The sequence below is a fragment of the Stomoxys calcitrans genome, chromosome 2 (assembly GCF_963082655.1).
Source record: "Stomoxys calcitrans chromosome 2, idStoCalc2.1, whole genome shotgun sequence".
Lineage (NCBI taxonomy): Eukaryota > Metazoa > Arthropoda > Insecta > Diptera > Muscidae > Stomoxys > Stomoxys calcitrans.
In genome coordinates, this window is record NC_081553.1 from 145,890,088 (window position 1) to 145,911,424 (window position 21,337).

Genomic DNA, 21,337 nt, shown 5'->3' on the forward strand with positions numbered 1-21,337 from the left:
GGCTAAATTGGTCCATGTTTTTATATAGCTGCCATATAAACCGATCTTGAGTCTTGATTTCTTAAGCTTCTAGATAGCGCAATTCTTATCCGATTTGGCTGAAATTGCATCAAGTATTCTGGTATGACCATGACCAATAACTGTACCAAGTATAGTCTAAATCAGTTAATAACCCGATTAGACTTCTTGACCCTTTAGAGGGCGTAATTCCTATCCGATTTGGCTGAAATTTTACATGAAGTGTTTTATTTTGACTTCCAACAACTGTGTCGAGCATGGTCAAAATCAGTCCATATCATGATATAGCCGCTATAGAAATCGATCTCCCGATTAGACTTCTTGGGCTTCTAGAGGCCGCAATTCTTATCCAATATGGTTGAAATTTTGCATATGTCGTTCTGGTATGACTTTCAACAATTGTTCCAAGTATGGTCTAAATCGGTATAAACTGATATAGGCCATCGGAGGCCACCATAGCGCAGAGGTTACCATGCCCGCCAATGACGCTGAACGCCTGGGTTCGAATCCTGGCGAGACCATCAGAAAAAAATTTTCAGCGGTGGTGTTCCCCTCCTAATGCTGGCAACATTTGCGAGGTACTGTGCCATGTAAAACTTCTCCCCAAAGAGGTGTGGCACTGAGGCGAGCCGTTCGGACTCGGCTTTAAAAAGGAGGCCCCTTATCATTGAGCATAAAAGTTGAATTGGGCTGCACTCGTTGATAAGTGAGAAGTTTGCTCCTGTTCCTTCGTGGAATGTTCATGGGCAAAATTTGCATAGCTGTCATATAAACCGATCTCCTAGTTTGACTTTTTGAGCCTCTGGAGGGAGCATTACTCGATTTGCCTGAAATATTGGAGGTGTTGTTTTTCTATGACTGGTGATTTTCTATTTAAAAAAGTCACTCAAAAAACTTGACAAATGCGGTATATAAGATTCGGCCCGGCCGAACATAGCACGCTTTTATTTGTAATTGTATATCTCGGAGAAGTGAGAACAATGAGTTGTATTAGATCTATCTAAGGTTTTGGCAATTAAGGCTCTACTCCGACCATGTTTATGTTGATAAGGATTGGTTTATTAAACAATCCTTATCAAATTTTGAGCAAATATGTTCAAACTGTAATAACTACGGTGGACAAATGACAACATTTTTGCAAATTACCCAAAATCTGATGAACATATATATGGGAGCTACATCTAAATCTGAGCCGATTTTGGCCAAATTTCTTAGATATTGTGGCAGCATCGAGGAAAGCGTAGTGCACAATTTTGGCAATATTGGTCAATAAATGCGCTTACAGTTGTTCTAAATGTGAAAATTGTGCGATATACATATATGGCAACTATATTTAAATCTGAACCGATTTTTCATCCGTAATATTAAGACTCATAACAAAAACCTTCTTGCCAAATTTCGAGAGAGTCGGCTAACAAATGGGCAATTTATTGCAATATTTCTCAAAATCGAACGAACATACATATGGGAACTATATCCAAATCTGAACAGATTTCGACCAAACTCCTTAGATATTGTAGAATTCGTTGAGGAAAGCGTTCTAGTTTGTAGACAAATTACCATGGACAGACTGACAGGCAGACAGATATAAAAAAACTGACCTTCTATTTTTATACCCTCCACCATATGGGGGTATACTAATTTCGTCATTCTGTTTGTAAAAATAAGGAACAGGGGCAAGCTTCTCACATATCAATGAGTGCAGTACGATTCAAGTTAAAGCTCAATGATAAGGGGCCTTCTTTTTAAAGCCGAGTCCGAACGGCGTGCCGCAGTGCGACACCTCTTTGGAGAGAAGTTTTACATGGCATAGTACCACACAAATGTTGCCAGCATTAGGAGGGGAAAACCACCGCTGAAAATTTTTTTTAACTACTCGAAATATTCGTCTGAGACCCTATAAAGTATATATATTCTTGATCGTCGTGACATTTTATGCCGATATAGCCATGTTCGTCCGTCCGTCCGTACGTCTATCTGTCAAAAGCACACTAACTTTCGAAGAAGTAAAGCTAGCCGCTTGAAATTTTGCACAAATACTTCTTATTAGTGTAGGTCGGTTGGGATTGTAAATGGGCCATATCGGTCCATGTTGTGATATAGGTGCCACCTAAACCAATCTTGGGTCTTGACTTCTTGGGTCTCTAGAGGGCGCAATTCTTATCCGATTCGAAAGAATTGTTGCACGAAGTGTTTTGTTATGATATCCAACAACTGTGTCAAATATAGTTCAAATCGGTTCATAACCTGATATAAACCGATTTAAACCGATCTGGGATCTTGACTTCGTGAGCCTCTAGAGGTCGCAATTATTATCCGATTTGACTGAAATTTTGTACGACGGATTCTTTCATGACTATCAAAATATGTGTTTATTTTGGTCTGAATCGGTCTATAGCCTGATACAGCTCCCATATAAATCGATCTCTCTGTTTTACTTCTGGAGCCCCCAACGGTCGCAACATATAATATAAATGTGTTCCAAGCCGGAGCATATCTTGTTATCACTCTAATAGCAGAGCAAATTTTTTTCTTACATCTTTTTTTGCCTAAGAAAAGATTCCGGGAGAAGAACTCGATAAATGCGATCCATGGTGGAGGGTATATAAGATTAGGCCCGGTCGAACTTAGCACACTTTTACTTGTTCTTGATCGTTTTTTTTTTCAGCCACGCAACTTTGTGTCTGTATATGTTGCGTGAGACATATATTTGACTCACTCTCACTTCTTTTCTCATTACATATGTGTGGAAGGGATCGCAATATAATCTTGATCATTGCACAATTTGTACTATTAAATAACAACTTAACTGGTACAATTACAAATATGTTCAATGTATGGCTTGTTTACCAATGCCTTGCCGTGATGCAGAAGAAAATTTAATTTCTCTTTCAAAAATTATTTAAGCAATTAAAACATTGTTTGAAAAGTTTTTTTAAGTCAATACCATATTTAATCGGTCAAATTTAGGTCTATACCTTTTCTGTGAGAGAGAAAGAAGAGAGATCAGTTTTATTTTAAGTTAAGTTTAATTTTCAATTAAGATTCAATAATAATAAAAAAGTTTTAGAGGGGAAGGTATTCATAACGAATTTGCCCAATCATTATGAATTATTGACTTTTCTTTGCTAAAAAAGTTTTTTTAAATTTTATTTTTGTTCTTTGCCAGTGCTGTATTATACTCATTAACAAATATTCAGTTGATTAATCTAAATACAATATATAAAATTAAATTTTTGTTTGTTTGTAGCTTTGTAGATTTGTTTGTTTCGTATAGACTCAAAACCGATTTCTTTGAAATTTTCACAGATTGTGGGAAGTGGTCCGGAAGGCGCACTAGACTATATAATTTTTTGATATCGCAAGGACGGCGGACCCTCCCCGGACCCGCCACAAAAGTACCACCCCAAAATCGATCGGGACAATATGAGACTTAAATGAAAGGTATTCAAGATTAGACTATGAATGTCATTTTAAAAATTTGGTCTATGAAATTAGGGGCCATCCCCGACCCCAAATGGGTTTATTGGACGGTAATGACAATTTGGGGCTCGAATGAAAGGTATTCAGAGTACATTACGAATAAGGTCAAAAACGCCTTCCAAAATCAAAGGTGGACCGATAGGGACAATATGGGTATCAAAAAAAAGATATTGGAGAGTAGAATAATATGGCATAAAAAATTAGGTCCAAGTAATTGATGGTCGCCCCATCCCCGATAAGCCGGCCAAATGGTAATATTACTCAATCATAGCTTGATGAAATTCAAATGAACAGCATTTGAGAGCAGATTTCGAATATGACATTAAACGTTGTGTCCAACAATCTAGGTGGTGCTTTACCTCCTAAAATCGCCTCCAATAGGTTATTTGACCCATTAAAACAATGGGGAATCAAGTAATTGATTTTTTCGAGTGGAGTGCGTCATTCAAATTTGTGCTCAAGTGGCAGATGAGGTGTGGCGCACAACCCTCCTATAGACGACCTCCACCAAACGGCTGCGAATCTGATATATTTATTTTGCTCATATATCTAGCGGACCATCTCGTCCTAAACAGTCATAATGACCTATCAGGATACTGTGTGATTTAATTAATGTGTGGGGACACAAATAAATGTAGGCCGCCATACCCACAAAATTATGACGTTCAGGGCGATAGCAGGAGTTGCAAACCTTAACGTTAAGGTTGCAACCATTTTTAGCTCATAGATGGACAAGACCAAACGACGAGCTGCTGGGCAACACTTTTTTGTTCAAAAGTTTTACATGGTTTAATAGTAAGAACTATAGCCACCGCACCAAAAATATAGACTGGCAAATTAGTTCTTTACCACAGAAAATCGTTTAATATGGCAATTTGATTTAAAAAAGACTTAATGACGACTATTTAATAGGTAGTCATATAGTCATTTATAGACACCAACCATATGATGATCATCTCCAGGCGAGTAGCACTTACATACAAATAAGCGCAATCTACTGGCTGTTTTCAATTGGATTAGTTGATCCAATTGAAAACAGCCAGTAAATGGCACTATTTTGGAGAAGCCAACATGAACAGAGAGACGGCAGAGTGGTCAAAATTAATCATACCGCATTTATCTTTGTAATGAGAACGTATCGGTCCTTTAAATTAAGAATAATAAAATATATTATTTTTTAATTTGCTTACCCAAGACGGTGTTTAAGTGTCAATCTATGCCATAGAAAAAAATAGATATATGTATGTAAATACAAAAAATATCTATAGAAAAAGGAATTTTGGAGAAAAATCTCGTTATTAATATGTCAAAATTTTAGAGTAAGAAACATATTTTGTGAAAACATGTGGTGAAAATGGAGGCGCGGCGATCTAGGCCGAGCTCAGCTATATATATATATATATATATATATATATATATATATATATATATATATGTTTGTCAATCTGTTTGTTTGTGTGTTCCATATAGGCTCAAAAACGGTTTAACCTATTTTCTTGAAATTTTCACAGATGGTTCATTACACACACTTACAGTATACGTTGCTGAAATTTGGTATCAAAAACTGAGGTGGGGTGCCTAGGAGGGCCGCCCACCCCCAAAACCTGCCAAACGGATTTATAGACCTGAAAATTGGACATCTTTAAATTAAGTAAGAACAACATTTTTAATAAAAATGTAATCAAAATTTTGTCTTTGGGGGAAATTTCATTGAATTTTTTTTACATTAGTATAATTATTTTTGAATGAGGACTTTAGAAAAATTTAAATTAAATTTTCCATTTATCGAAAATTTCTTGAAAATGTCATCGAATTTTGTCTTTGGAGAATATTATATAGAGTCTTAGAGATATTGCATAATATTTTTGGATAGTAAATTTATACGGACGTTCATTAAACTTTTAGTGGTCCTCTGACCATCGATAATTGCAAAATATTAATCAAATATTTTTTTAGAAAAAACGCAGCACTGACCATGTAGACCAATCGTTCAAGAATTTGGATGCATTTAATTTTACTAGAGGATAATAAATAGATTGGTGAATACCCAAAACTCCAGCCTTTTTGACGTCTAAAAGCCTCAAAATTAACCCCATGTGATTTATTTAAAATAACTCATACAGAAACTGAGTTACTATGATTTGTGCAAATTTTTACAGACTATGAATAATGCTATTCGCTTGAAATTTTGCACAGACACATCCCATCGATGTAAGTCAAATCGGAAATAGCTTCCATATAAATTGATTCGCCCATTTTCCTTCTTGAGTCTATTTACTCACACATCAAAATTTGTATTTGCTTCGAGTAGATTTTATTGTAATTACTTCCACATATTCACCTTAAAACGTTGTATAAATTTGTTTTCATAAAACATTCAAACAGCTATATGGGCAAAACATTTGGGTAAATTACGAACATGGGGTTGCTATAAACGTATTTGGGTCAAATGAGCAACAACAAACCTACTGTATAGAAGTGTGCTCCTATTTGTGTATATACACCGGAAAAAATTATAAACCATCGATTCCCTCAGACTATATGAGATGAAAAGGAACTTGACAACATATTGATGGATTGGCATCAGTCAGTGTCGCTCTTTTAACCAAAAAATATCTAAACTATTTGAATATTTTGTGTTGACTTTAAGGTAGCATTAAAGCAATTTCCGTTTTTTTCTATGTGTAAGAGCTGAATGAAAAGTGGAAAAAGCCAATAATGCTAGCACAGGGAACAACAACTTAACCAGTAGCAGCTATAACAATCGGCCGAATTGTTTAATAAAGTATGGATAAGTGCAAATATAGAGATGTTTAAACATTCAAGAGAATATCTTGAAGAAAACCCCACCAAGTCTAGAACGCAAGAGGCAAACACACACTTTCTCCTCAAGCCCCAACACACCGCCATCACCTAGCCAACAGCACGCACTCAATCATTCTCTCAGCGCTATCATGCAAGAATCGCTAGAAATTGTTTCAACTTTTAAATCAGGAGGAGCACAAACAAACACCTGTGCATCCCAAAATATACACATGTATATGTGTACACAAGTATATCGGCAAAAGTTCGAATATCCCCATATCATCTTTACGGGCAAATTATTGCTATTATCGCATTTGTATCTGCTTCGGTCCGTGGCCTCCATATGAAAACCAAATCTACACTATACCCGTATTATTCGACCAGCCCCTTGATGCGAAAAAAACCCGCCTTTTAAAAGAAAACAAAATGTTTTTCTTTTTTCCAAGTTTCTCTGTTAAAACGCATTATAAAAAAAAGGGTGACGAAGAAAATGCAAACACATTCCGTAGAAGTAGGTCCACATAAATTTCGCTTCAATTAATTGCAAATCGGTTTCAATGTAGTTCTTTTTTTTTCTTTGTCGTTGTATGACTTTTGTTTGTGTTATGTCGTCTAATAGAATGCAGCAAATTTCCCAATCAATTAGTAGATAATTTTCGTTCGAATGACCTTAGTACTAAACTTTTAAGCGTTGAGGAGGCGGAGGCTTCCAAGATCGAACGTATGTAGGTCGTACTTATATCGAAGTTATTGCGGATGCTCAAAACAGCAAAGAGTTTTATGGGTTTCAGTCAGCTAAAAATTAAACTGTTCTTCCGAAATTCCTTTTCATAAATGGGCATTTTGTTACGATTGGGAAAACATTCTAGCATTAAGGCTTCTATACAAAAACACAGTATTCACAAAAATTAATGTAAAGTTGAAATAGGTTTATTTAACAAATTTCCTGTATAGAAGTGTGAAATAAGCCTTCAAAAAGTGTAGGCAAAGAAATTTAAAATTAGATTTTTAAAAAACAATGTTTTTATTACCCACTTACAGTTCAAAAACTGGAAAGAAGTTTCTTTAAAAGCAAATAAATTTCAATCTATATACAGTGGCTTTTGTTTGAACATTCCAAAACAATGGGTTGCGTCCGTCAGGGCGCCCCGGTAGCCGGTGGATTCGATTCCCCCCAGAAGCCTTGGTTTGTCGATACTGTGGTATCACAATGGACTTCAAATTGTATATATGTATATTTTATTGTACGAATTAAATTGTTATTTAATAGCAAAAATGGTGCTTTGATTAAAATTATATATATTCAAACATATTTAATGCGAAAAAAGTGAAATTGAGTCTAATATATGTCTCGCTTCTATCATATACAGAAAAAAATATATCAAGAGAAATAGAAGGTGGGCTTTTTTATATCTCCCCATAAAATGTAACTCAATTAATTATAGTTTTAAAGTAAAAAAAAAATATTGTGAATAATTTTATGCTAGAATAGTGAAAATACGGAAAAAATTAGGATGTAAACAAATAGAATAGATAAATTCCAATCGCAACAAATTGGAGGACATTGTTATATATTATATTATATTTGCTTGGAAAACAGCGCAGAGGACAGAATATAACATGTGTGGATTTAGATTTCGTAGTATTGTGCTCAAAATGATATTTATTACGATTCATTATTAATATGTATATAAATTAATTTTTTTTTTCGAGACCTGGATCAATAAATAAAAAATATTATTATTCTTAGGCAATGTATTTTTTATGTTTTATAAGCAATTCAAGCTAATGAAATAAAAAGTTGTTTATTCGTGTGAAACATATCAATTATTGTATTTCTTTTCTTTTTAAGCGCAGATTGGTCCGGTTAGACCAATTTTGACTTTTAAGGCTTCCCTACAATTGATTATGCATTTTTATGAAAAGGAATCTTAATGTACGAGTATATGTAAAATAAAGAGTTCTAAGTACATTCAAAAGGAGTAATTATAAAATGTTGAATTTTTTGGACTTTATATGCTAATGGAAATTAAAGCCTACAAATTTGAGCAGACGTGGTCTGGCTGGACCACAACATACATTTCGCAAATCCAAAAGATTTAAATATTTATTTACATTTTTTTAGGCTTAAATAAAGTTGACTTTATTTGAAAATGTAACATTTATTCGTTGAAGTAAATATTTTATTTTTATTTATTTATGTTTTTATACCCACCACCGTAGAATGGTGGAAATTATGCAGTCGAAGGAATAAAGATTACCATTTGAAATTTAGCGCACGGATTTCTTGTTGACCTAATCGTTTCAAATTTGAATAAAGCCCGACATAAACCGATCTCCCGGTTTAACTTCTTGAGCTTATAGAAGCCACCGTTGTTGTCCGGTTAGGCTGATATTTTGCACGCAACGATCTTAAATAATAAAAACTTCTAATAACCGTACCAAGTGCTGTCCAAATCGGTCATTAAAATGATATAGTTCTCATTTTTAACTATTTCTTTTTTTTTCTTGTGACGAAAATTAAAAGAGTCTTAAACAGAATGTTCTTAAACCTGTTAAAGTATCATCTCTCTAAACCCACCTCTATAGGATGGGGTTGGTTAACTCTCATATCAAGTGGTACGGCAGTGTGACTTCTTTAGCCACTAGAAGCCTAATTTTTTGCCCGATTTGGCTGAAACTTTACACGGAGTGTTTTGCTATGACTCCCAACAACCGTGCCCTCCTCGGTAATCTGATAGATAGCTCCCATATAAATCTATCCCTCTATTGACATCATGTGCCACTGGAAGGCGGAAGTGTTATCCGCTTTAGCTGAAATTTTGCACGAAGTGTTTGTTTATGACTTTTAATCACCGTGCCAAGTACGGTCCATATCTGTTCAGAATCTTATATGCCTCTCACATAAACCTATTTCCTCATTTTACATATTGAGCCCCAGGAAGCCGTAATTGTTAATGATTTGGCTGAAAGTTTACATGTAGTGGGTGGTTGTGACCTCCAACATCTACGGTTGGTATTGTTCAAAGGGGACATGAAAAAACTTAACTCTATTTATGTTAAACCACCACAAAAACAATTTACGAACCAGATATCACATAAAACTGGTTATACGCCAATATGACACATTGGACTCATAGATTACTTGGAAAGAAGTCTTCAATAAATTTCTGTTCCAAAGTTCGTTGAAAGCGGATTACAAATATGAAGTTCATGGTTCCGAGACCCAAAATCGAAAGATCGGTGCATATAGTAGCTGTTTCCACACGTGGTCCAATTCAGATTAATCGGTTTGGGCTTTGAGAGGGGTGAATTAACTCACTGATCCCAATTTCGGCACAATTGGCTGAAAAATATGTCTTTTATAGGTCAAAACAATTAATCGGGAGATTCTTCTATATGGAAGCTATGTAGCCCATATTTGGAATGGTTTCGGAGAGTCCCAAAACAAGTCTTTGTTTCAAATTTGAAGGAAATCGTATCAATTCATCGTTAATCTAATCAAAAGTTCATATAATTTCGCTATTTTTAACGATCAAAATCCGTACATATTGTTGGAACCATAGAGTTAATCGTTGTTCAAATTTTTGAAAAGATCGATTGATAAATGGGAAAGCAAAGACTTAAGTGAAAATTGGAGATTCGTATCTAAAACTGAACGAATTTCTTTGAAATTCATCCGTCATCAGAAGAGCTATAAGAGATAACTTCGTGCCAAATTTTGTAAAGATCGGTTAACAAATTAGTAAATTATTGAGTATTATTCAAAATCGGACGAAAATATATATGGGAGCTATATCTAAATCTGAAGCGATTTCTATTAAATTCAATAGCCATAAGGGTATCCTTTGTACCAATTTTCGTATGAATCGGTTAACAAATGACCAAATGATTGCAATACTAGTCCAAATCGGACGAACATATATATGGGAGCTATATCTAAATCTGAACCGATTTTTTCCAATTTCAATAGACTTTGTCTCTAGGCCCAAGAAAAAATTTCCAGATGAAAATTGCGACCTGTAGTTTGTACACAAATTAACACGGACAGATAGACAGTAGGACATAGCTTAATGTTTTGTGATTATGAGTCGATCGGTATACTCATCAATGGGTATATCTCTCTTCTTTCTGGGTGTTACAAAAAAATTCACTTAGTTTTAATTCCCTGTACCACAGTAATGGGGTAGGGTATAAAAATCGAATATAAATGTCTTTAGCGCTAAATGAAGTTACATTTTATTGAAAATTGGTTCATTTTAACTGAACCTTGAGGTCACTTTTGTTTGACACACTTCTTTTTCAACGGATACGAATTTAAGAGACAGAAACAGCTAGTCCTAGTACAATACAAGTGAAGAATCGTGTTGATAAATAAATATAAATTTTTATATATTAAAGAGACGCGTGATTGACTGACTGACTGAAACAAACGGCCAAAGCTAGAATCATGAACTTCGGGATTTTTTGATATTGTACATCGAGGTAGAATTATAAAATTCGGCTCAAATAAAATACCGTCTCGAAATAATTAGGTTTGAAAAAAATTTCGGACTTCCATTACGGAATGGGCTAGAGCTCTGAAATTTGGCATGTAGGTACAACTGGGAATTATATGTAGGTTGACTAAATGATTTTGGCAATTCGCATCATTTGGATGCCGGGTCATAGCAGAGTAAGGAATTAACCGAAGCCTATCGAGTCGAAGCAGTCCGAGTTAAGGACGTGGTCGATGAGCGTGCATGTTACACTGTGGAACAACAAAACGGTCGGTAGGACGGGGAAATCCTATGGGGAATCCGGATCGTGAGAAGACGAAGCTATTACTGAAAGGAAGTAAGAAGGAGGTCAGTAAAATCGGTGCGGCAAATGTAGTATGTGCATGTTGATGGTGAGACATTGGAGCATTTCTTATTAGATAGTTAGTTGAGGACACAATACCAGTCATGTACCAACTTAGGGTTGTGGTATAGAGGACAATTAAGGATTTTGTAAAAAGCACGGAAATTTTAACTTAGATTTTCTTTTTGGAGGTAACTTTTTAGTATGTAGAGCACACAACAAGCCGATTACTGGCTTAGGTGTAATGCTGTAGTCATACCATGAGTGGAAGAAAACGTACTAGTGCTGTAATTGGTACTATTTGACACTTTCTTTTCAGATTGAGCTAGAGCTCTGAAATTTTGGGATACACGTGCATTTTTGAAATATTTTGTATTTTGGCAGTATGTACCATGCAACTAAAAGATTTTTTGCAACTTCGAACAATTGGGTACTAAAACATACAAAATTGAACGTTCTTCTCAGATCGAACTTTGGATCCCAAATTTGGGATACAATTACTCGTTCAGAGCATATATAGAGTCTCTTTGAGATTTTTTTGTAATTCGTACATTTGGGAACAAAAAAAAAAAATACAAAATAGTACTTACTTTAAAGAGTGAGCTGTAGCTCCTAAATTGGGATGCCACAGTAATTGGGCGACAGGAAGATTTTTTTGAGATTCATACTTTTAGGTACTAAAACGTGCAAAATGGTACTTTCTTTACGGATTGAGCTAGAGGTCTGAAATTTTCAACACCAGTACACACTGAGAGTATAAACCAGGAGACTACACATTTTTTTTAATTCGTTCGTCTGGGTACTGAAACGTTCAAATTGGTACTCTATCCGTTGCTTAATCTATTGGGTTGCCCAAAAAGTAATTGCGGATTTTTTAAAAGAAAGTAAATGCATTTTTAATAAAACTTAGAATGAACTTTAATCAAATATACTTTTTTCGCACTTTTTTTCTAAAGCAAGCTAAAAGTAATAGCTGATAACTGACAGAAGAAAGAATGCAATTACAGGGTCACAAGCTGTGAAAAAATAGTCTGCGTTGAGACTATATGAAAAATCCGCAATTACTTTTTGGGCAACCCAATATATCCGGATTGAACTTAAGCTCGCAAAATTGGGATACAGTTACACTTTGACAGTATGTATAGCACAACTATGAACTTTTTTCGAAATTCGTACACTTAGGTACCAAAACGTACAAAATGCTACATTCTTTAACGATTGAGCCAAAGCTCTAAGATTTCACATTTAAAATTTTTTCGAAATTCGTATTTTTAGGTACTAAAATGTACAAAATGGTACTTTCTTTATTGATTAAGCTACATATATCAAAATTGCGATACAGAGACACCTTGACAGCATATATTGGGCAACTTGAAAATGTTTTTAGTATTCGAACATTACAGTACTAAAACAAAGTTTAAAATATTACTTTATTACAGATTGAGCTACAGCTCTTAAAATTGGGATGCAGTTACACCTTGACAACTACTAGATTTTTTTGAAATTTGTACATTTAGGTATTAAAATTTGTAAAATAATACTTTTCTTACAGATTGAGCTATAGCTCTCCAAATTGGGATACAGTCACATCTTAACATTGGTTGTTGCATAGGGAATAGCGAAGCGACCGGGGGTATGCTAGTCTCTGTGTATAAAAGAGATGCGCGATTGACAGATTGGCTGACTGACTGATCACTACCCAGCCCGACCAAACGGCTAAAGCTAGAATCGTGAAATTTTGCACGAATGTTAGCCTTTGTTCGGAGGCCCGAGATAAGGGGGATTTGATGATTTTCGTACGTTTAGGTAATAAATAGTTCGAAATATTGAATGCTTGTAGAGGGAGAACGGTAAGGGCTAGGAGATGAAAGAACGTCTCGAAAAAATAAGGTTTGAAGAAAAAAAAATTGGAACATTGTATCGGAAGTGGGAGAAATAGTACGATTAGTGCCGCAATTGGTACAATTTGGCATCTTCCTTGCGGAGTGAGCTAGAGCTCGAATTATGATACTTATGTACACTAAGGCAATCTAAATAAGGGTACTATATGAGTTTTTGGCAATTTAACATTTAGGTACAAAAAAGCAACAAAAATTTGCGAAATGTGTAACACTGATCAGGGCGAACGGATAGAACTAGAATTTTTAAATTCTACTTAAATGATCATGTTGCGTTAAATTGGGGTTGGAAAAAAATGTGGAGAGTTTTTCTCCTAACCACAGAAAACGTACGTTTAGTAGCGTATTTGGTTCAATTTTGTACTTTCTTTGCGGATCGAGCTAGAGCTCTGAAATTTGGTTTGTAGGTACAACTAGGAAATATATGATGGGAGACTAACTGATTTTTCAAAATTCTTACATTTTGGTTATTATTTTGGTCCACAGCGAACGGCGAGAGCTAATATTGAAGAATTCGGTAAAAATGATAGCGATGTTGAACAAATTTAATATTCGATAACAAATCGTACCAGAAGTGGAAGAAAACGTACTAGTGCTGTAGTTGGTACTATATGGTACATTCTTAACTGATTGAGCTAAACCTTTCATAATTAGGACAGAGTTACACCTTGACAGTATATATTGTGCAACTGAAATTCATCTATTTAGGCACTAAAACGTTAAAAATTGTGCACAAACCGAGATAGAGATCTGAAATTTGATAAACAGTCATCCCTTGAGAGTTTAAGGTACTAAAACGTACAAAATGGTACTTGATGGACTGAGCTACAGTTCTCAAAATCGAGATGCAGTTACTCCATGACAGTATATAGCGGGGAAGATATTTTTTTAAAATTCGAACATTTAGATACTTAAAAGTACAAAATGACACTTTCTCAACAGATTGACCCACAAATCTCATAATAGGATCTGGTTACTCTTTGACAGTACATATCAGCGGACGAGATGATTTTTCGAATTCGAACATTTAAGTACTAAAAAGTATAAAATAGTACTTTTTTTTACAGATAGAGCTACTCTCAACATTGAGATATGAGTACACCTTGACAATATATATTCGCCGACTAGAAAAGTATTTTGCAATTCTTAAATTTAGGAACAAAATGGTACTTCCATTACAGATTGAGCTACAGCACTTTAAATTGGGATACAGTTACACCTCAAAAGAATTTATTTGGCCTCTACGAGATCTTTTTCAAATCGTTATAAAACGTACAAAATGGTACTCTGAAATTAGAGATACAGATACACCTTGAGAGTATAGTATATAGTATAGAGAGAGTTATAGCTCCCAAAATCGGCATTCCGTTCTCCTAGATAGTATATATCGAGGAACAAGAAGAACATTCAGGTGCTAAAATATACAAAATTGTACTTTTTTACGAATTAAGCTAGAGGTTTGAAATTTTCAATACAAGAACACATTGAATGTAAAAACCAGGCGATCCATAAATATTGAGCAACAGCTTTCAGAATTGGAATACAGTTACTCTTTAATAGAATATATCGGACAACTTTTTTTGAAATTCATACATGTAAAACTCACAAAAGTACCTTAACGGATTTATCTAAAGCTCTCAAAATTTGGATACAGTTACACCTTGACAGTATATATCTGCCGACTAGAGGTTTTTTTGAAATTCGTTCAATTGGGCACCAAAACTTATAAAATGTTACTTTATTTACGGATTAGGTTAAAGCTCTTAAAATTGCGATACAGTTACACCTTGACATTGAGTGTACCATTGGGGGCAGCGAAGCGACCGGGCGTATGCTAGTTCATATATATAAATATTTAAGTTTGTTCAGCTCTTTTGTTTCTATTTTGAATAGAAAAAGAAACAACAAACATTTTTTAAGAGTTCGGCAAAATATGCTACAGCGAAATGCATTAGCAGGCAGTAAAGATCGCGATTTCGATATCAGCGACGACATTCTACTTACCGAAAAGATTACCATGCCTCCACCTACTCACCTATTTATAATGAGCTGTGGAATGGAGAAGCATGCCTTTCAAGTATAAAACGTTGCATCTTTGGAGCAAAACGATTTGAAGCAAAGCCACATGCTAATTTCATTCAAAAAGTTATATCATCATTGTGATTTTTACAGTGTTTACCTAAATCAGAACTCGAATGTTTCATGTTTTGCCAATATTACATTGAGTGGCAGAAACACTTTCCACTTGTTGATAAACGTGTTATCGGAAGTATGCTCCTTGTTGCTTTTGAATTTGATGAGTTTATACAATTTTCCAATATAAATAGAATAATGCCCTACACATATGATATTTTTGTTTTGGTTTGTTTTTTTAATAGACTGGTGCATACCAACCGTTGTTTGACCCTAGAGGCCTTTTCCAGCGAAAGTACTTCGTATGGAGTGTATGTAAGTTTGACACGGGTCTTATCGCTAGCCTGCTTATTGTTCGCTGATTTCGACAAGCGAAAGTGCTATTGAATGAATGAAAGTAAATGTTATCTTATCACCAAGTTTTCATTTTCTAAAGGCATAGACAAGTGTACCTACTATTTGAACTATTTGAACATGTGACTATTGTAAATTTGATAACGACGCCGTCAAATTGTATTATCATTCTGTTAAAGATAAGCCGTAAAACCAAAAAGACGTATGATTAAATGCTGTTTTGTAACCAAGTGTTTATGAAAGATAGGACAGGCAATGTGCAAATAGGTAAAAACTTGGATACGCGGTTGAAGCTCGTTGATCTGTCATTATGTCGCACTTTTTCCTGTTTTATAACTTAAAATTTGCATCGCAAACAATATTGACATAGGAACATAAGCATAGAAAGGATTCTGGCGGATATATAGTTATTTGGAACAAAATTTGCAGTTTGCTAATTATATTCCTTTTTAAAGGGTTTTACAAAATTTTATGAAGATCGGTTAATAAATGCTCTGACAAAGAATCTAAAAAGGAAAATCAGCCAATACATATGTATATATGTCAGATATCTCTTAATCTAAACCATTTCCATAAAATTCACTAAGTATCTGAAGAGTCATAAGAGAATCCTTCGTGCCAAATTTCGTCAGGAATGGTTCACAAATTACCAGATTATTGCCGTACTATTCCAAATCGGACGAACATATAGTGGAGCTATATCCAAATTCGAATCGAATTTTCCCCGTTTCAATATGCTTTGTCTCCAGGCCAAAAAAATGTCTCGCAAATTTGAAGATGATAGTCTGAAAATTGCGATCTGAACTTTGTGTTCAAATTTACATGGACAGACAGACTTATCTGAGTCGATCCATATACTTTTAATGGGTCAATCTCTCTTTCTTCTGGGAGACATAAAAGATAAACAAATTAAACCAGTGGTGCACAAAATGAAAATAAGGGTGTATGCATGAATCACTCTATGTACTAAATAAAAAGCAAATTTTTCCTGATGTTCGCGCCAGGATTCGAACCAAGCGTTAAGGGTCATACATCCTCCTCATAACCCGATGTAGCTTCCATAAAACCGATCCGAAACCTATAGGGCTATAACCTCTATATATCCTATATTTAAGGGATTAGCAATTTTTAACAATAATAAGGCGACTTTTCAAAACATAATTAAGAATCATAATTTATAACAATTGAAACTTTTCATTCCCTGTAGGATATGTATTGGCTGATACAGCTCCAATAGCATAGCAACTCTTATCATTTATACCTTGTTTGTCTATAAAGAAATACCGGGCAAAGAAACTGACAAATGCTATCCATGGTGGAGAGCATAGGAGATTTGGCCCGGTCGAACTTAGCACGCTTGTACTTGTTATTTCCCACATAATTTCTTATTGGATTTTCTATTAAGTGAAGATGACGATAAATTTACAAATCCTAATCTAACTTAGTTGAAAAGAATTGTGCCAATGTAAGCACTCTTCTTTATGTTTTCATTTACTTATAACAATTTTAGATTTGCAATTATTCTACATATTGTTTTTTATACAGCTGACGTAGCAAATGTTATACAAGACTCAATATGTCGGTCCTTGTAAGGCACACATGTCCTACAATATACTTCTTCGAGTGGCAGATTGGCTTCCTTGTAATTTGTTGATATTTGTGGCACATGCTGTACCCTAGAGCTCTATATTATTAATCTACATTGGCTTAATAATTCTCTTATACGGCAAAAATATGCATTCAAGATGGAGCATTGGTAAATTATATATAAAGAATTTGAATTTTGCACATGGACAGGTTGGTGGCGCTTGTGAATATAGATAAATGAGAATTATCTAAGAACATGCCGCAAGCAGAAACCTGCTCTCAATGGTATACAGTTTGCGTCGTTTGCATTTTCTACATATCCATTATTTATTTTCCCGTTATGGAAACTATGACGTATTGCACGTATATAGGGTTTCGGCAGTCGTAGATTCCAATATACACTCATAGAAAAAAGTTTGCTGAAAATAGCAAACTCTGTCCGCTGCATATTTTGCTGCTATTATAGCAGTAGTTTTGCTATTACAGCAGTAGTTCTGCAATTTCAGAGCAGCAGGCTGACTGCTGAAAGTCTAGAATGACTGCTGCTTAATTATGAAGCGGCTGTTAGAAGAAAAAATATAATACATATATAAATGTGTTTCTCAGTGGATGTTTATAATTACCACTGAATGTATACTTCCCAAACTTCTTTCTTTAAATTTAGAAATAAAAGGCCATACCATTAAAATCATCCATCCAAAAAATTAAAAAAAAATGCCCAAAATAATCAAAACAAATAACAGGCAAATATGAAAATTACCATACATGTTTACTGCTTTGGCTGACCGAAATGTTTGCTAATACAGCAGCCCTATGTTTGCTGAAACAGCTGCAATGTCTGCTTTCCCATTTTTAGCAGGCAAAAACTGTTGTTTTAGCAAACATTATTGCTGTTTTGAATAACAAATTTGGTTGAGTGTATGAATGTATCTTTCTTTTATTTGTTTTGTTTTTGCTGTAAATTTGTTTTTTTTTAATTTTTTTTTTTGGCTGCTTGCTTTGAAGAAATATTAAACAATTACCGACAGCTATAAGCTTGACATTTGCTGTAAAATTTTTAGAGCACAAAAATTATTATTTCAATGCTCTTTGGATGGAGAATTGAATAGTGACCAATGAGCCAATGCTTCGAGCGTTCGAACGCTTTCGTTATTTCGACTTCCAGTCAGAAGGATATGGATAGATCGACTCAGAATGTCAAGACGACCAAGAATATACGTGTATACATACTTAAAGGCTGGCATATCAATATTTCGAGGTGTTACAAACTATGTGACAATGTTGGTATACTCTCTATCCTATGTTGGTGGGTATAAAAAGGAAATATTGTCAAATTGTAGATTTTTACAAAACCCTATCCCGTCCGAGGCGAAGATTTAGAGCACTTAAACTAATTTCGTCTTATCAAGCACTTCATTGGCATATATTTATCAATCATTTTTCATTTCAGGCACTGTCTAAAGATAATTATATCTCAATTTTCCTCCATTTAGTCCGCAGCAGGTAATGCTCTTTTCTATTACATTTGTTATTGCAACAAAACGTTTTGATATTTGACCTGTAGTTTGTCGAGGTTTTAATGACCTAACAGCCGATGACATTTCAAGTACAACTTTTGGCTTTTCAAAGCGCTTGGTGTGAAAGGCCATGGCTTGCTAGCGCAGTGGATCATTCTGCTTTTGCGTTTACATTTTCACACTAGAACTGTGGATTCGAGTGCAATCAAATCCGACCGTCGAGGAAACACCAAAAACTCCAAATTCACAGCACTTTAATTTACTTCCTGCATTTGGTGGCGGTGCCGATGATGATGATGACGATTTATTTCATGTGGCTTAGTTGGAGCAGAAACGAGCTATCGCGCCCTCTGCTCACAAACACATGCACAAAAACTCATGCACACGCACACAACGGCAGCGACAAACATAAGACCTCGACGTAGCGGACTTAACTTTTGGATGCTTTTCGCATCCGTACCCGTACGCAAACATTCGCACACGCACATGCACATACACATGCAGAGATCTCTGCATGCATTCTCACGAGCACAATGAATCGCCGTGATGCCAAAGTTGTTTGAAACAATCAAGTGGCCGTTTTTTACGTCGTTTTTTGCGATATTAGTTACCATGTTAGTTGTGCGGTTTTTAGCTGAAACACAAAAATAAAAACGTAAAACTGCTACAACCAAATTATAAAAATCAAGGTCAACAAATAAAAAACGTGAATATACACGAAATATGGTAAAACAAAGGCAAAGGCAAAACATACAGAAATTGGATTCAAAATAGCACATGATTATAAATGGCTGCTTGGCGGGTTGGTCGGATGGTCTGCTAGTTGATTGTCAGACCGGCAAACTGGCTGTCTGGTTGGCATTTTGACGGAATGACAAAAGTCTGGGACTACCATCAAATAGACAGTCGAATGGACTTCCAGCCGGCACTATATGAGTTGGCTCATCACAAACATCGACAATAAAAATCCACTACACACAAATGGAAAGGTATATGTATGCAACTGAACGGCGACTGACTGACATCATAGGAAGATAATTAACTAGCAGACACCAAGAACAAACAAAAAACAATACTAAGGAAACATGCATACAACGATATTTATTCCTGTGCTACAACCGTATGGCTGAGCATTCTCGAACAACATCTAATGAAACCATATGTGAACATAGAAAGCGCAACAAGACTAAAGTGCACCAAGGCTTGTGAAGAAATGTGCGAGGTTGGCATTTCCGCCTATGATCCTGAACGCTTGGGTGCGAACCCTAATGAGAACATCAGAAAATATTTTCGGTGGTTCCTATTCCCTTCTAATGCCAGCGACATTTATGATATACTATTCAATGTAAAAACTTCTCCCCAAAGAGGGCCGCACCAGTGCTATCTGATCTTTTTTGTGCAAAATCATCAAAATTGAAAAAAGTCAAAATCGTCAAGTTTTTTCTGAGAAAAATCATAAAGTCGTCACCCCTAAAATTTGACATTTTCGTTAGGATTTCGCTGCAGGGCTGCATGATTTTCAATGCTATTACATTCAATAATATCATGAATACGTATATCAATATTTTAAATCCAAAGCTAAAATGTCACGCCGTTCGTACTCGGTTATAAAAAGGAGGTCCTTACCATTGATCTTGAACTTGAATCGGACAGCATCCATAGATATGTGAGAAGTCCTTGCCCTTGTTCCAATTGAATGTTCATTAGCAAATTTACATTTGCAGTTATTGGACCATATTCATACATGGCTGCCATATAGACCGAACTCAGAACTTAAAGGGATTTAAGTAAAAATGGTCAAAATGCCAAGAAATCATCAAAATGGCATAAAATCGTCTCGTCTGGCAGATCAGCGACTCACACACGCATAAACAAAATACTTTAATTATGAAGTTTTTGTTTTATTGTAACTGAATAACGTTTCGCTTCAACATATCAAAGTTAAACATATAATCTTTCTTTTGTTGTGAAAACAAAAACACTTCAAGGCAAAAGTGTATCATAGCCACAAACGACTTTTCGTTTACTGCTTTAGTGTTTCCCAAACATCCCATTGCGGAACAAATTAGAGGGAAAGTAGCTTCTCCCAATATCAATTGACTGCTGCCCGATTCAAATTTAAGCTCAATTATAAGGGGACCTTCTGTTTTATACCGAGTCCGAACGGCGTGTCGCTGAAAAGTGACACCTCTTGGTTGAGAAGTTGTACATGGCTGAAATACTCACAAATGTTGCCAGCATTTGGGGAGGGGATAACCACCGCTGAAAAATATTTTACGGTGTTTTCGCCGGCAAGATTTGAACCCGGGCGTTTGGGCACAATAGGCGGGCATGCTAACCTATGCACCACGGTGGCTCCGTGGTATGTTTGGGCGAAAAATAGAGTCCGTCGGATTTGCCAAAAGTTAAAAAAAGACATTTTCGCTGCGAATGAAGTCAGTACTAGACATGACAAAAAAAAAAAAAAAACATTAGAGCACCAGACAAACGGCTATCTGGTATAAGGAAACACAACAAGAATTACTAAGGCACATGCATTGTTTGGTAATAAATATTTACGCGAAAACAACAACTCCCATAAGTATTATTTTTATTTATAACATAACGAATGAATTTTTAGCATAATGAAGTTATGTTAAAATGGAAGCTGTTGAATATTATTGTACATAAAGGGACATATAGGACTAAGAGCTTACTTAT

General features: G+C 35.3%; 2 long non-coding RNA genes across 2 annotated transcripts in view; one reads left to right on the forward strand and one right to left on the reverse strand.

Annotated features, from left to right (window-relative positions):
* The window catches only part of LOC131994887 (uncharacterized), a 347,364-nt gene that overhangs the window by 27,285 nt on the left and 298,742 nt on the right, over nucleotides 1–21,337 (reverse strand). The window lies entirely within an intron of this gene.
* Nucleotides 4,737–7,698, forward strand: LOC131994886 (uncharacterized). Its single transcript, XR_009396919.1, has 3 exons — nucleotides 4,737–4,820; nucleotides 5,013–5,152; nucleotides 7,348–7,698. It is a non-coding gene; the product is annotated as an uncharacterized LOC131994886 (long non-coding RNA).